General features: G+C 42.1%; 1 protein-coding gene across 1 annotated transcript in view; it reads right to left on the bottom strand.

The window, feature by feature from the left end:
- CDH4 (cadherin 4) overlaps window positions 1-12972 on the bottom strand; it is a 469167-nt gene that overhangs the window by 48788 nt on the left and 407407 nt on the right. The window lies entirely within an intron of this gene.

A 12972-nucleotide genomic window follows, 5' to 3' on the forward strand; every position in this document is an offset into this window, starting at 1 on the left:
TAATTTTTAAGCATTTTCGGCAACATTAGTTTCTGTCTTTGGAAAACCAGTAAAAATTTTGCTAATGTGTTTTCACTGAAAACATCACCAAGAACATTATACCTCCAAAATTGACAGCAACATTGCCTGGTAGCCCTCCAGCTGGTTCTGCTCACACAGTTTGATGCCCACCAAGCATTTTGATACTTAAAATACCCTTCGTGTTTCAATCCTTAACACAATCTTGGTAAATAAGGAGAATTTAAGTCCAGTATGAAAAAAAATATTCACTGCAATAAACAAAAACTCAGCAGAAGTTATTTAAATTCCTGAGCACCCCAAACAATGTGGCTCTCAAAGAAAAAGCCTTACAGAGCCAGCCATAAAAATCACACATTACAGTTCTTCTAAAAGACGCTGTATGTCAGTGCAATGGGAAAATAAACCTGAATAAAATAGGAGAGGGCATCTGATCTTGCATGTGCGTGTGCCTCCCTGGGATGTCTCTTTACTTAAGAATATCCGACCGCACTGAGAAAAGCCTCCCAATCTTTAAAACTGGCCTCAAGAATAAATTCTCATTTGGATCTGCAGAATTTACTATTGATGTCTACACGCCGTGTGCAGGGTACACGGAGCGCTTTACAGGCAGATAGGAAAGCAGAGCTCCTCCCTGAAACATGGGCAAAGTGATGCGCTGAGAACCAGGGAGGGATCCAGCCCAAATCCATGTGACTCAGGGCAAAGCTAAGCATTACTGCCTATTCCTTAAGGTTTAAGGCGTAATTACAGACTTGAGCTGGGATGCAAGGACCAAGTGGCTCCGACAGCACATCGGAGAGCCCAAAGGGTGTGAAAACCAAACGCAGGTACAACGTTATGCAGGAAAAGCTTTGTGCAAAGCCAAATGGAGGGACTTCACTGGGAGGAGAGACCTGCCGCATGCTGGATTGCTCCTGCTCTCGGAACACAGTTTAGATACTCGAGGGCTGCTCCGTTCGGGTGCCGATGTTACAAGCGTGTGTAAAATGTCAAATGTCCTTTGAAATTTCAAAGGGCAAGAATTAGCTTAATTAGGTCTCTCCTACATAAACATTCTTGAAGTGCTGTAACTGGCTTAATTCTTTAATTCTTCTGAGTTGCTAGAATAAGAGAGATCTGAATTTTAGCTTTATCTTGATTCCAGGACTTTTAATTGACAGATATTAACCTACTAAATTGACAAGGTATCACACAGAGGGATCTATCAGCACCTTGCGGCTGGAATATATTATGGAAATGCACTTTCATTATCTCTTGCTACCTTGTGTAATAAAACATGAGGGAGAAACTATTGTTAGCCCTTGTTTTTCCTCATGCAAAAAGTTGCCGTTCATTACTCCATTTGTAAAGCACTGGGTAATAGTAAGGCTGAAATGTCCTTATTAGTGAATGTAATTTCTATTTCATATTTAGCCTTTCCTTCCTTATTCTCTCTTATAGACAACTTGGGAGGCTGACAGTAGCATTCCCTAACAGGCCAAATACTTGTGAGCCAAATTAGCTTTAAATCATAGAAGGGGGGAAGGAAATTTTAAAAAAATAGCAGCGATCAGATTCCACCTAAATAAGAAAACAGGTCGGAGGCCCACATGAGAGGCTCCATTTCAACAGTGCATTTAAATGGCAAAGCCACCGCTAATGTTTCACTGCAGTGAGATGGAGGCACGTAATTCACAGCGTTTCCGATCTGATGGTGTAGCTGTTGCACGTTATTGTAAAAGCTTCACTGCTTCTGCAGCGACTGCAGGAAAAAAACGTTCCTTCCTTTCCGTCAGCCAAGAGGGCGATGAAACAGCCTCATCGGCGGGGGTGCTTCTTTCTTAACTTGGCGTTTTTCTATTTTACCATGTTTGCAGACTGACCTCTTTACAGCTGCTGGGCTCCCAGGTCACACTCCCAGGTGTGCCCACCAGAGCAAGCCGGGACTGTCGCGTCAGCGTGCCTCCAGCTAGGGCACAGCAAAGGCAGCTCCGTTTATGTGTCAAAAGCAATTCTGAAACTCGTGACACAGTTATGCAAACTTTAATCTGAACTCCGAGAACAAACTGTAGACCTTGGATAAGGTCACACTCCGTCTGCACGGCACTTATTCATACCGGGACCCAGCCTGCAAACCTCCCACCGCCTTCAGCTCCTTTCTAGCTTGCTTTATTCACTTCTTAACCAAAGCTTCCCCTGGAAAAATGAATCCTCTCGTACAAGAGGAAAGTCTCATTTAAAAGTTCTGTTAACTTCACCATTTTACTGCTTATTAAATTATACATACTCTGATGACACACGCATGTGTGCGCGCGTACTCACAGACCCTGTCTTATTAATCTCAGGTTTACAATGTAGTTTTTTTTATTTAGCAAAGCGCCTTTCACTGAGCATCGTAGCACAGTGTTAATAAAAAAATCCCACACAAATTCAGAACACTAAATTAAAGAAAATTAAAAGAAAGATTATATCAATCAGATAATACAGTGCCAAAAAATGGAAGTGCCCAGAATTTAGTAATGTACAAATGTACCAGCCACAAAGAGCTGGTGCATAAGGACGGGAAGAAGGGAAGGATGGCAAAGGAGCGCTGCACATGTGCAAGCAAGCGCAGGGACCCCAAGCCTAGTGAGAAAATGCAAGGAATTATAGCAGATCCCAAATGGATGGAGTGATCAGGTAGGACCGTTACGGGAATGCACACGTTTGAGACGGGTGCTGTATCTCAGGATACCGGAGGCTTCTGCAGCAATCAGGGACACGCGAGAGGTGAGCTGCTGGTGGAAACCAAAGTTGCACTGATTTCCATCAGCTGAAGACCTAACTATTGTGTTTAGAGCAAAAGTGCAATCTGACACGGAGAATGGTCTTGGTTTGTACTTAAAGTTGTATAAAACACAAAGACATGTAAATCATAGAATAGAATCATAGAAACGTTTAGGTTGGAAAAGACCTTTAAGACCATCGAGTCCAACCGTAAACGTAACACTGCAAAGTCCACCAAATGGAAGTAGTCTGAGATTTGTCAAACCTTTAGGCACTTGGTTGCCATCCACGTCCAGTTCCATCCGAAAGGCTCCAGCGTGGGCATATAAGGGTGGTGCTTTCAAGTGCCTAGTTTTAGTTTATAACTAATTCAATCTTCAGTGAGATTGGCCCCAGCAGATAAAAAATTACTGATTTTTTTGTTTTTCTGTAGCTAACCTTTTTGCTTTTGTGCATTAAGCTGATTTTATTGAACTATTCAATCAATTTCAATTTCAGCATGTCCCTCCAATTTGTCACAACATCTCCAGGGGCATCTTAGTTTGTTGTCCTAATATTATTGTTATTTTTACGACTATTAAAAAAAAAAAAAAAAAGAAGGCAGCCCCATGCCCCCAAGCACGAGAGACATTTTCTTGATGGCAGTTTGATCATACAGAATAATTCCCATATTCTCTTTCTTTACAAAAATGTCATTTTAAATAGCACAGGGCAGAAACTACAGCATAGAGGTAACACAAAATGGTCTTAACCCAAAGAAGTGAAACAGTTACTATATGTTTGCTCTGACGGTGATGCTGTGGAACTGAAGAAATGAGCCTCTGCCCCGAGGGGGTCTAGACTAAAAACCGAGCCCCAGTGAAGTCCCCGGGAGGTCCAGTGGCCAGTAGTTTTAATAAATCTAACAAATCTTCACGCTAGAGGAAAGTAAATGTGATTCTTCTACTTAAGCCAAGGAAAAAAACCTCATCTTCGTAAGTGCAGAGCTTTTAGTCTGACCTAAAAACTAAGAAGTGCTTTTGAAGGAAAAAATTATGAAGGAAAGAATAATTAAAGGTACTGTGGCAGTTCTAATCTGTCCGCTCTTCTGTCAATCATCTGATACAGTGCCACAAAGAAACACATCAGCTAAATTCCAAAAGATGGGAATTAGTTGAAGAAATTGGTTAAGCTGGTTAATGGGAAGTTGACCAAGGGCTTGGTTAAAATGACAGCAGTGCCTTGTACAGGAAGAAGCAACAGCTTGGAAGAAGGGTAACCTTACAATTGAGTAACAGAAGCAAGATGTGATTTAATAGTACAAAATACAAGATAATGCAGCAAGGGACCAGTAACAAAACTTTTCTGGAAGCTGGTTTATTGGACATGAGCAAGGAGGACTGGCACCACGTCCCACCAGCTCCCTGCCGCTGAGCAAGACACAAACGCCATCGGCAAACGCATCATGTGCGGTATTAGCATTGCAGATACGGCAATATTAATTCCTTGTGCCAAGCACCGAGGGCTCATTGGGATGCTGTGCACAAACCAGGTCCCTTGTATTCACTGCTGAGCAACCCGGATCCGACCAGGTGCCAGCAGTGAAGAGCCCATCACCAGGGAATAGCCTAGAAGAGCTTGGCTTGTTTAGTCTAGCAAAATGAAGGCTGATAGCAGATATGATTGCTGTCTATAAATACATCAGGAGGATAAACACTAGGAAGGCAAAGGAGCAATTTAAACTAAAGGACAATGTTGACACAAGAACAAATGGGTATAAACTGGCCATGAATAAATTTAGGCTGGAAATTAGTAGGTCCTTCACCACTAAAGGAGTGAGATGCTGGAGCAATCTAATACAGGGTCCGGGGAGCAAAAATGTTCAAAAGAATATATTAAATTAGGGATAGAATCCTTTTGGTCTAGGTAGAAAGTATGACAAATTGAGCTAAAGCAGAAGCCAGATCTCTCAGCATTCTCTGTGTACAAACAACTTTTTAGGAAGAAAAAGAATAAAACCCCTGTCAGTCCAAATACCATGATATGTTTGTGTGAAAATGGTTTAAGACTTAACACCGATTGATATCACTGAACCTGCCCATTCCATCAGCACACACAAAGGAATAGGTGCCCCAAACAAAATTACAGTTATTGCAAGAGGCTCTCCCCACCAAGATACAGGCTGGCACGAAAGACACCAACTCAAATCCCTGGCCGAGCTGCACATGGTCTTGCCGAGAGGTTATAAATGAAACTAAATAATATTCAGACAGAGAGTCTAAAAGAACAAAGTATTTTAAAATGAAATCCTAGTAACAAAGCGCTGTGATCCCAATTTTCAAATGTGCATGCACAGTATTTTTAGGAATACGGCTATTCCTGGTTTACGCATGCAATTATTATAAAATCACACACGAGCTGGGTAACTGAGTATGCCAAAGTCCAGAAATGTGGTAATTATGTGATTAATTTAATCTGCATTATGGACAAAGGGTTTGCAAAATTAGGACCTACATTTTCAAAGCTCTGTACAAATATTGTCCAATTAATTACCACTTCCTGAGAAATGTACGACTAGCTGATTTTAGCATCATGTTTGGTAAAGCAAATAAGATTACCAGGATGTTGCTGCAGGATGTACTGAGTAGGAATCTATTGGTGAAAGAGCTAGAAAATCTAAATCCTATTTCCTTCCATGGCTATCCTCACATCGTCTTTATATTTATGTGTTTTTCCATCTCCCCTTACTTTTGCAATACCAATGAGAAGAATATGGGATGTTCCCTCTGTTTTCTTTTCTAAATCATTTCTTCACATGCTAGTGAAGTTTTGATGTTTACTTTTTTTGGTGTAAGCAAGTTGATGGTGAACACGCTAGTAATAAATATTGTACCAGAGTCAGGAAAGCCGATTTGAAAACAAATAAACAAACTCCCCCTAAACATTCACTTGACTCTAGCAGAAATACTTTTTCCAAAAAGATCTAACTAGCCACCATTTAAACAAAGCTCACAGGCAGACCTTTTAAGGCATTTATCCCTTAATACTTCCTACTTAGCCACAGTTAAATATGAAGACAGATTTCTAGAAGAAAACTCTATTCTGGGAGCTCAGTGAAGAAGGCAGCTCTCACAGAACAACCAGAGCACCCGGCACCTTTCGCAGTTCCCCCCCCAGCGACGGTGGTGATGGTGAGTGAGCTTCATCCGTGTGCCAGAGTCGAGCAGAGTCTCTGATATAACTTGACCTTTTCATTTCTTACGTATAGCGCAGCATCGTGTCATGTATGCAGCACCCTCAGCAGACATCGAACCCCAGGCCCGTGAATCTTAATGCACAAGCTGCTGCTGCCTGAGCTAAAAAGATGCAGTTTTGCTCCATCTCAACCTCACTATACAGGTCCAGCTACTATCAGAGGCGTTTCACGCTCCTGCTAGGACAGGGCTATAACAAGGGAGGGGACCCCATTTTTAAAGATAAACTGGGCTACTTACTCAGTGCTGCACAACCATGAACAGTGAAGCAAACAGGTTTGTTTTCTCCATTTAGATGGCGTTGTATTGGCTTTTCATCCAGCACGGCACAGTGTTTCCCGTCCACAAGCATCTGGGCATGTTTGATTTTATGAGCTACCTGTGATTGCAGAGCTCTTCTTGAGCAGGGGCAGTGCCTTGGTCTAACTCTATCTAGCAACACACAGTTTACTCTCCTGGAAACAGTGGTGTGTTAATTAAGTTGGCTTTCTTCCTCAACAAAGGTGTCGATGTGAAACATCCTGGCCTCTGACATGCAGGTCAGACCCCGTGAATTCCTGTTACCATCTGACCAAACCCACCTGTCATCCAGATATTGATAAATGCCTCCGGCTCAGAAAAAGCCTCAGTCCCACCAACCACAGCTCTCCAAACCGCACTTTGTAGCATGCTCCCACTTCTCCCGTGCTATTAAAACCAAGGCTGCAGCGCTGCCTGGCTGCTCACGCCACTGCATTTCAGCCTGGTGGTATTGCACAGAGAGCCAGAGGGTGGGAAAGCCGGCACACGCCAAGCAAACACCCGTGGGAGATTTTCCTCTGCTATTCTCAAAGGGTGAAGCACCCCCCGTGCTAAGGGTCATCCCTGGCTCACACACCGCTCCACTCCCACGCACGTCATACTTCACTGGAGTGTACAGAGGAGGCAGGGAGAGGATGACTTCTCGTGCTAACCCTCCCCATGACGGAGGATTTCTGCCAGCAGCGCTGAACGTGCATGACTCAGAAAGAAGGAAAATAGTTATTCAGGAGTCGTTCTGATGAGCACTTCTAGTACTCGCTCTGACTCACCGGCCGAAGCATTGGTGGTTTTCACCCACACCACCAGGCTGAAAGAGCCATTTCATAAATCTTCAGAAATCAGCCTAACACATACCCATTTTTTCTGAGACAAATAAAGGTCCAAAGGCCACAAGCCAACCTCAGGATTTTCATTTGGCACCACACCTATATTGACAATCGGCCTTTAATAGCTGTCACCTGGCAGCCTGATTAACAACCAGCAATTAAGCTTTTTTTTAAAGCTTTCCCTCTCAGCACCTGAGCCCTGTAACCCATGGGATCTCACACCTTATACCACTCATCTTTTTCTCTCTTAAGCTACTGCACTTTAAGACCGTATTTTAATGTGTTACAATTTACACATTTTAACCCATTCAGAACCAGCAGACACGCAATCAACTCTTCCAGCTTCTCCCAGGGAGGGTGTTGAATCTCCCACGTAGGTGTAAATAGGACCTGCTCCAGCTTAGCAGTTATTTTCTCTTTTGTGTGGCAGCTTCTGAAAGCAAAACAGCTTCTGGTGGTGGGTACAACACCCAGCAATAGCGAACTGAGCTTTCGTATGAAAGCGTGTGGAAGTGCTTTAAAAGTTACCAGAAAGAGAGCGAACACGATCTTTTTATCACAGAGAGGTTATAAAATCAAAGAATGCCGGAAAGCCTTTCAGGAGTCTACTCTGTTTGGCCTTTTAGTAGTGTGAGACCAAACAGTTCAGTGGCTGTTGCCCCTGGCTGCCTTTTTTTGTGTTATTCAGAGAGTGAAAGTGGTGAAAGTGGAAACCCTTCCAAAGGACACGCTAGGTACAGAGAAGACCCTACCAGTCATACTGAAAGCCTTCCAGCATCCTGGCTGTATCTCCCCGTAGCCTCCAGGACAGAAGATACGTGAACCAAACTGAATTGCTCATCCACCTAATTTCATCGTGAGAGCCAGGATTTTGCTGAACAGCCAGCTCCGGGAGCGGTGTTATTGACTGAGAATCTCATCTCAGAAAGCGATCTGCTAGTTGTCAGGGATACAAAGGGAAGCTTAGAAATATAAACTCCAAACACTAAAAAGCCCAGAAACAAAACCAGACCCCCCCCCCCCAGCAGACAAATAACTGAAAATGGCAACACAGACCGGGGATTCTGGTGGATCATTTTCATGATTTTCTTAATGCCTGGTGCTAGCGATACAGTGCATAGGAAGGGATGTATTAAACAGGAACAGAGATGCTTTTGAGTGCGATATGCTGCAACCACATTCATCTGATAGATATATGTATTTTTTTTTTTTGAGTGAGTTTTATTCCTGAGGCATCAGACACTGAGCCTGGGCTATCAAGGTTTTGAAAAAACACCCAAGCTGAAACCCCACTGCGGTGGAACACATGAGGAATATCAATGCAGCAACTTTTACCCAAAGAAAGGGACCTACTGGAAAATACATCTACCAAAATAGTCAACTGACCCAAATGCACCTTGCAGAGGGTTTGCCATGCTCTGACCCCAGCTGGCCACCACTTATGGAAACAGCGTGTTTTGAAGTATGCTGTATACAAGGTTAATAGCCAAGTAGGGTCCATTTAACCTGATACTTGTTCTAGACTTCGAGTTGCAAAGGATGGGGATTAGAGGTCACAAAATTTTTTATCTGATATTTGAGCGCAGACATTTGTCAAAACTTGAATGTAGTTGCTTGAAAAACTTCTAAGCCCAAAGAATTTTTTTCATATCTGAAATAGTGCTTTAAAATTGTCCTCATTCTTTAAAGTTCACCCAAATCGTAAATAGTACCTCTATATTTAGGACTGTGACAGTATTGTCCAGTTTTGGGAAGTTTTATAACATGAACATAACATTGTTGGGATTTTTTTTGGTTTTATTTGACTGAGCCTTGGCAAATAGGACACCAAACCTGGAGCAAACAGAAAATAAGGACTCGGCTGTTTTCAGAAGATCAGTATGAAAAGAACACCAACACCAAAAAGAGGCCAGTGTTCTGTAACATTTCTTTTCTAGTCTTAAAATGTTTTACGTACTGATGCTGCCACTGAGGGACCTAATAGATTTCCATGCCTCAAGGAGTCCCATAAAGGCACTCAGGTTGTGCGCAGTCTATTGAAGCTATTCAAGCGCTATGGACTGACTTTAAAATGATTATCAGAATTATTATCAAAATTATTATCAGAAACTCCGTTGTAACAGTACCTCTGTCCTTGGATAGTATCTAAACAGTTTCCTGTTTAGAAAGACTGTCAATGAGCTTCTCATATGGTTCTCTCATTTAATGCCAAAATTAGAACCACAGAATCATTAGAAATGGGTTACTCTTCAGTGATCCAAACTACAGATCAGACATAAGTCCACAAGGAAGCAGGAGAGAAATAAGGAAAATGAATTACATGCTTCTGATTGTCACCACTGATAGTCATGCAAGGGGGTGGCAGCGAGCTGGTATGAGCTACAAATAAATTTCATTAAAAAAAAGAGATACGACAAATATCTTGGCTAATGTATTTTGGTCCTGACTACAGCCACTGAGTTGGTGCCAAAACAGCGTAGGGTTGTGATTAAGGCTGCAGGCTGCAGCTTGGAAGACCTGGATTTCTTTTGCATTTTCCCAAACACTCCCCAAGTGACCTTTAGTAGGTCATTTAATTTTTCTGTGCCTCAAAGAAATTGAAAATAACACTTCAAAATGAAATGAAAACACTTTCTTATCTCACAGTGATATCGTAAGAATAAAAATCCGTTAGTTTGCTGAAGCACTCAGCCACTCCGATGAGGAGGGCTGCAGAAGTACCCATCTCCAGCACCCTTCCCTCTGGCGGCAACCGCCCTGGGTAGCGGCGCAGAAGTTGGCACCCTTCTGCATCTTGGCAGAAACAAGAAGCAACTCAGACCCAGCAGACGCTGCTTTCAATTCCTGTCAATATTTTGCAGGCTTTATGCCCCAGAGATGCCAGGTCATCTTGCAAAGCACTTAAAAGGAGACCCGAGGAATAAGCCTTCTAACTTTTGGCTGAGGCAATTTTTGTAAAACCATGAAATTACATTCGGCTTTTCTTGGACAGGAAGAGATGAGCTATAGTTCAATGTCTAGGTGGTCATGCAGCAACTGTCGCTGCTGAGAGGTGCCCTTTGGTAAATATGCCAGCATTAAATTGATGCTGCTTCCAGTTTGTGTCTGCCACTTTCTGACAAAAGGAGTGAGTGTTGAGAGACAGAAAAAATCCAAAAACCCCAGGCAGACCAAGAGAAGGGAAAGTAAACAACAATCTGAGAAACATTTTTGAAAATAAAAAATGACCTTCTTTGGACTTGTGCAAACCACATTCTTCCTATAGTGTGTAACTTCTTGGTGATTACCCAAAGGCCAGGCTTTGGGGAAAAAAAAATATCCTAGTTATGTCCATTGCACTCTTATAATCCACAAAACCTTTGCTGTCAAATGCTGCCAGTGCAATTTAATAAACAGGGAGAATGCCTTAACGTATTCTGAAACCTGAAAACCACCCATCATTAGCCCCGCATGCTGTTTTCCTACTTTCTCTGCTTTAAGCCATTTAGCTGCTACAGCTGTTTTTCTTGTAAGTCTGACTTCTGTTTTTATCAGCCTGATTTGTTTTCTGGTATATCTCGCTTGATTAAAAAGAGGAAGAAAAACCTTTCACAATTCAGGTAAAATTGCCTTCTTCTTTAAGCTGTCGGGCTGGAAGCTTGAAAAAGATCATCAAGAAGATCAGTGTAGGTGAATAAATATTCATAATATTGGTCATAATTCATATTTGGTCGCATTTTTGCAGATAGGCTTGAAATTCCACGCTCATGACACCGCTGCTATAGTCAGACCTTTTTATTCTTAGGAGCATGAGGTTTTCTAAATCCTATCAATGCAGCAATTAAAAAAATAAAATCAATGTAATATATTCAACATAATATATTCACACCACTTCCTCTAATCCTATACATATACACATGGTGTGTACAACACAAAGATCCTGGATTTTAAAATTAATGGCAGTCAGGAGCACAACACAAGTCTTAGGAATCTGTACTGTGTTGACTCCGTACGGTCTGGATAAAATAAACTAATCTGGTGTCATTTGTTATTCATTGCTGAGAAATATTTTAAGAAAATAGCTTGGCTAAGTCCTTCCTAGCTGCATATCATATATGCCTTCACCATTATGAATTGAAGGGAACATCCAAACAGTGAAGGAACAGGTTATAGTCGGAAAAGCAGCTGATTTAATTAAATTTGGCAGAATGAAAGGTTAGTGGAAAACAGTCAAATAACTGAGATGAGATTAATGCGAGATGCTCCCTATTGTATTTCCTTTAAGAGCTGTTTTACCCAGTATGGGAAGGGTCATGTGTCGATTTGCTGAGAGAGAATGTGATTGATAGAATTACTGGAAAAGAAACTCGGTTTGGTTGTGAAGTCAGAAATACTAACGGGGGCTTCTGTCAAAACCGGCTCTGCCTGCACATGGCTTTGTTTCCCTGGCTTGATAAGAGGGCTACGCTCTTCCAGACAAATACTCCAGACATGATCAGCTGGGCAGGGTAAGTCAGTGTAGACTCAGCTGGAAGACACCCCGTTTAAAAGCCATCATGGGTACTACACCTTGTATGCATCACTAATGTTCAGCCTACTGGATCAGCGCCGGGGACTGAGCAACATGGGGCATACAGAAGAAAGTCCTGCCTGACTCTTCCATTGCAAACTCCTCCTCTGCAAACTTTGACCCCCACAGCCGTGGAAGTATGCCGACCATTTTCTTACAGCAGCAACTGCAGAGTTGCTTTGTATGGCATCGACCCAGCCCCTGCTCTGACTGCCACGTGGATGATGCCTGAGCTAACCTGCAAGCCCTGCTGACTACGAAAAAGTCAATTTTTATGTGAAAACAGGTGCAAAGGAAAAGATCTTCAGTGCTGTGGGAAAAGTAACCAAAAGATTATCCTGTGAGTGAAGGATTTCAAGCTGGCTGGAAATTCTGACTCACGACATGAAACAAAGACATTTGAACAACGACGAGATTTGATCTTGTTCATTTTGTATACATTAATAATGCCAAAGATGTAACATGCAAGAAATAAAAATATGCAGTTGATTCAACACTTGATTGTTGTACTGTCTTGGTGTAGAAGAGGGAGGGATATAATTCAGACTGAATCTGATGGAAATAACACACAAGTCCAGAGCAAAATATGGTAATAAAGTTTGTGATAACTTACCAAATGCAACACAGCTACAATCACTCAGATGGTACAAATCACTCACTGAACAAGATCTAGGATTAATGGAGGATAAAATGCTACACTTTTCGGAACGAGGCATCTCAGCTGTGTTTTAGAAGCTAATGATCCTAATGTTATATGTAGATGCATTAGATAAATATAAAAGAAAGATTTTTTTATTAAACATTGTATTAATGGATTTGAGTGGTCATGAATGGATTATGTGTACTCTTACAAAAGGAAGACCACCAAAATAAAGAAATTTTTGCAGAGAGCAGTCTTAATAGCACAGAGCTTCCTGTGGAGCTTGCCGATGTTCTCAGCATTCACTGCTCTCTGGGGTACAACGTTTGGGAAATGAGAACCAGAGAGATCCCAGGAAAATATTGATTGCTATATTGAACAATCATAGGTTTGCGATAGAAAGTGGCTGCAGGGCATCTGGGCATACTTAGTTTTGGTGATGATGTCTGCATCTTTTGGGTCCTATTGTGCCCAAAGACTCAACAGAGAAACACTGCAATGAGGTCTGAAACCCAACCTCTTGATTCAGACGCTTTGCAGACACCTTTTGAAGGAGGCGATGCCAGCTCTACGGCAGCCCAGCTTCATCGGGACTTCACCACCCTCCAGGGTATATGCTTTTTGCTTTGGGGAGTGAAGACCTGTACAACTCAATAC

Source organism: Aptenodytes patagonicus, chromosome 14, assembly GCF_965638725.1.
Source record: "Aptenodytes patagonicus chromosome 14, bAptPat1.pri.cur, whole genome shotgun sequence".
In the NCBI taxonomy this organism is placed as follows: Eukaryota; Metazoa; Chordata; class Aves; order Sphenisciformes; family Spheniscidae; genus Aptenodytes; species Aptenodytes patagonicus.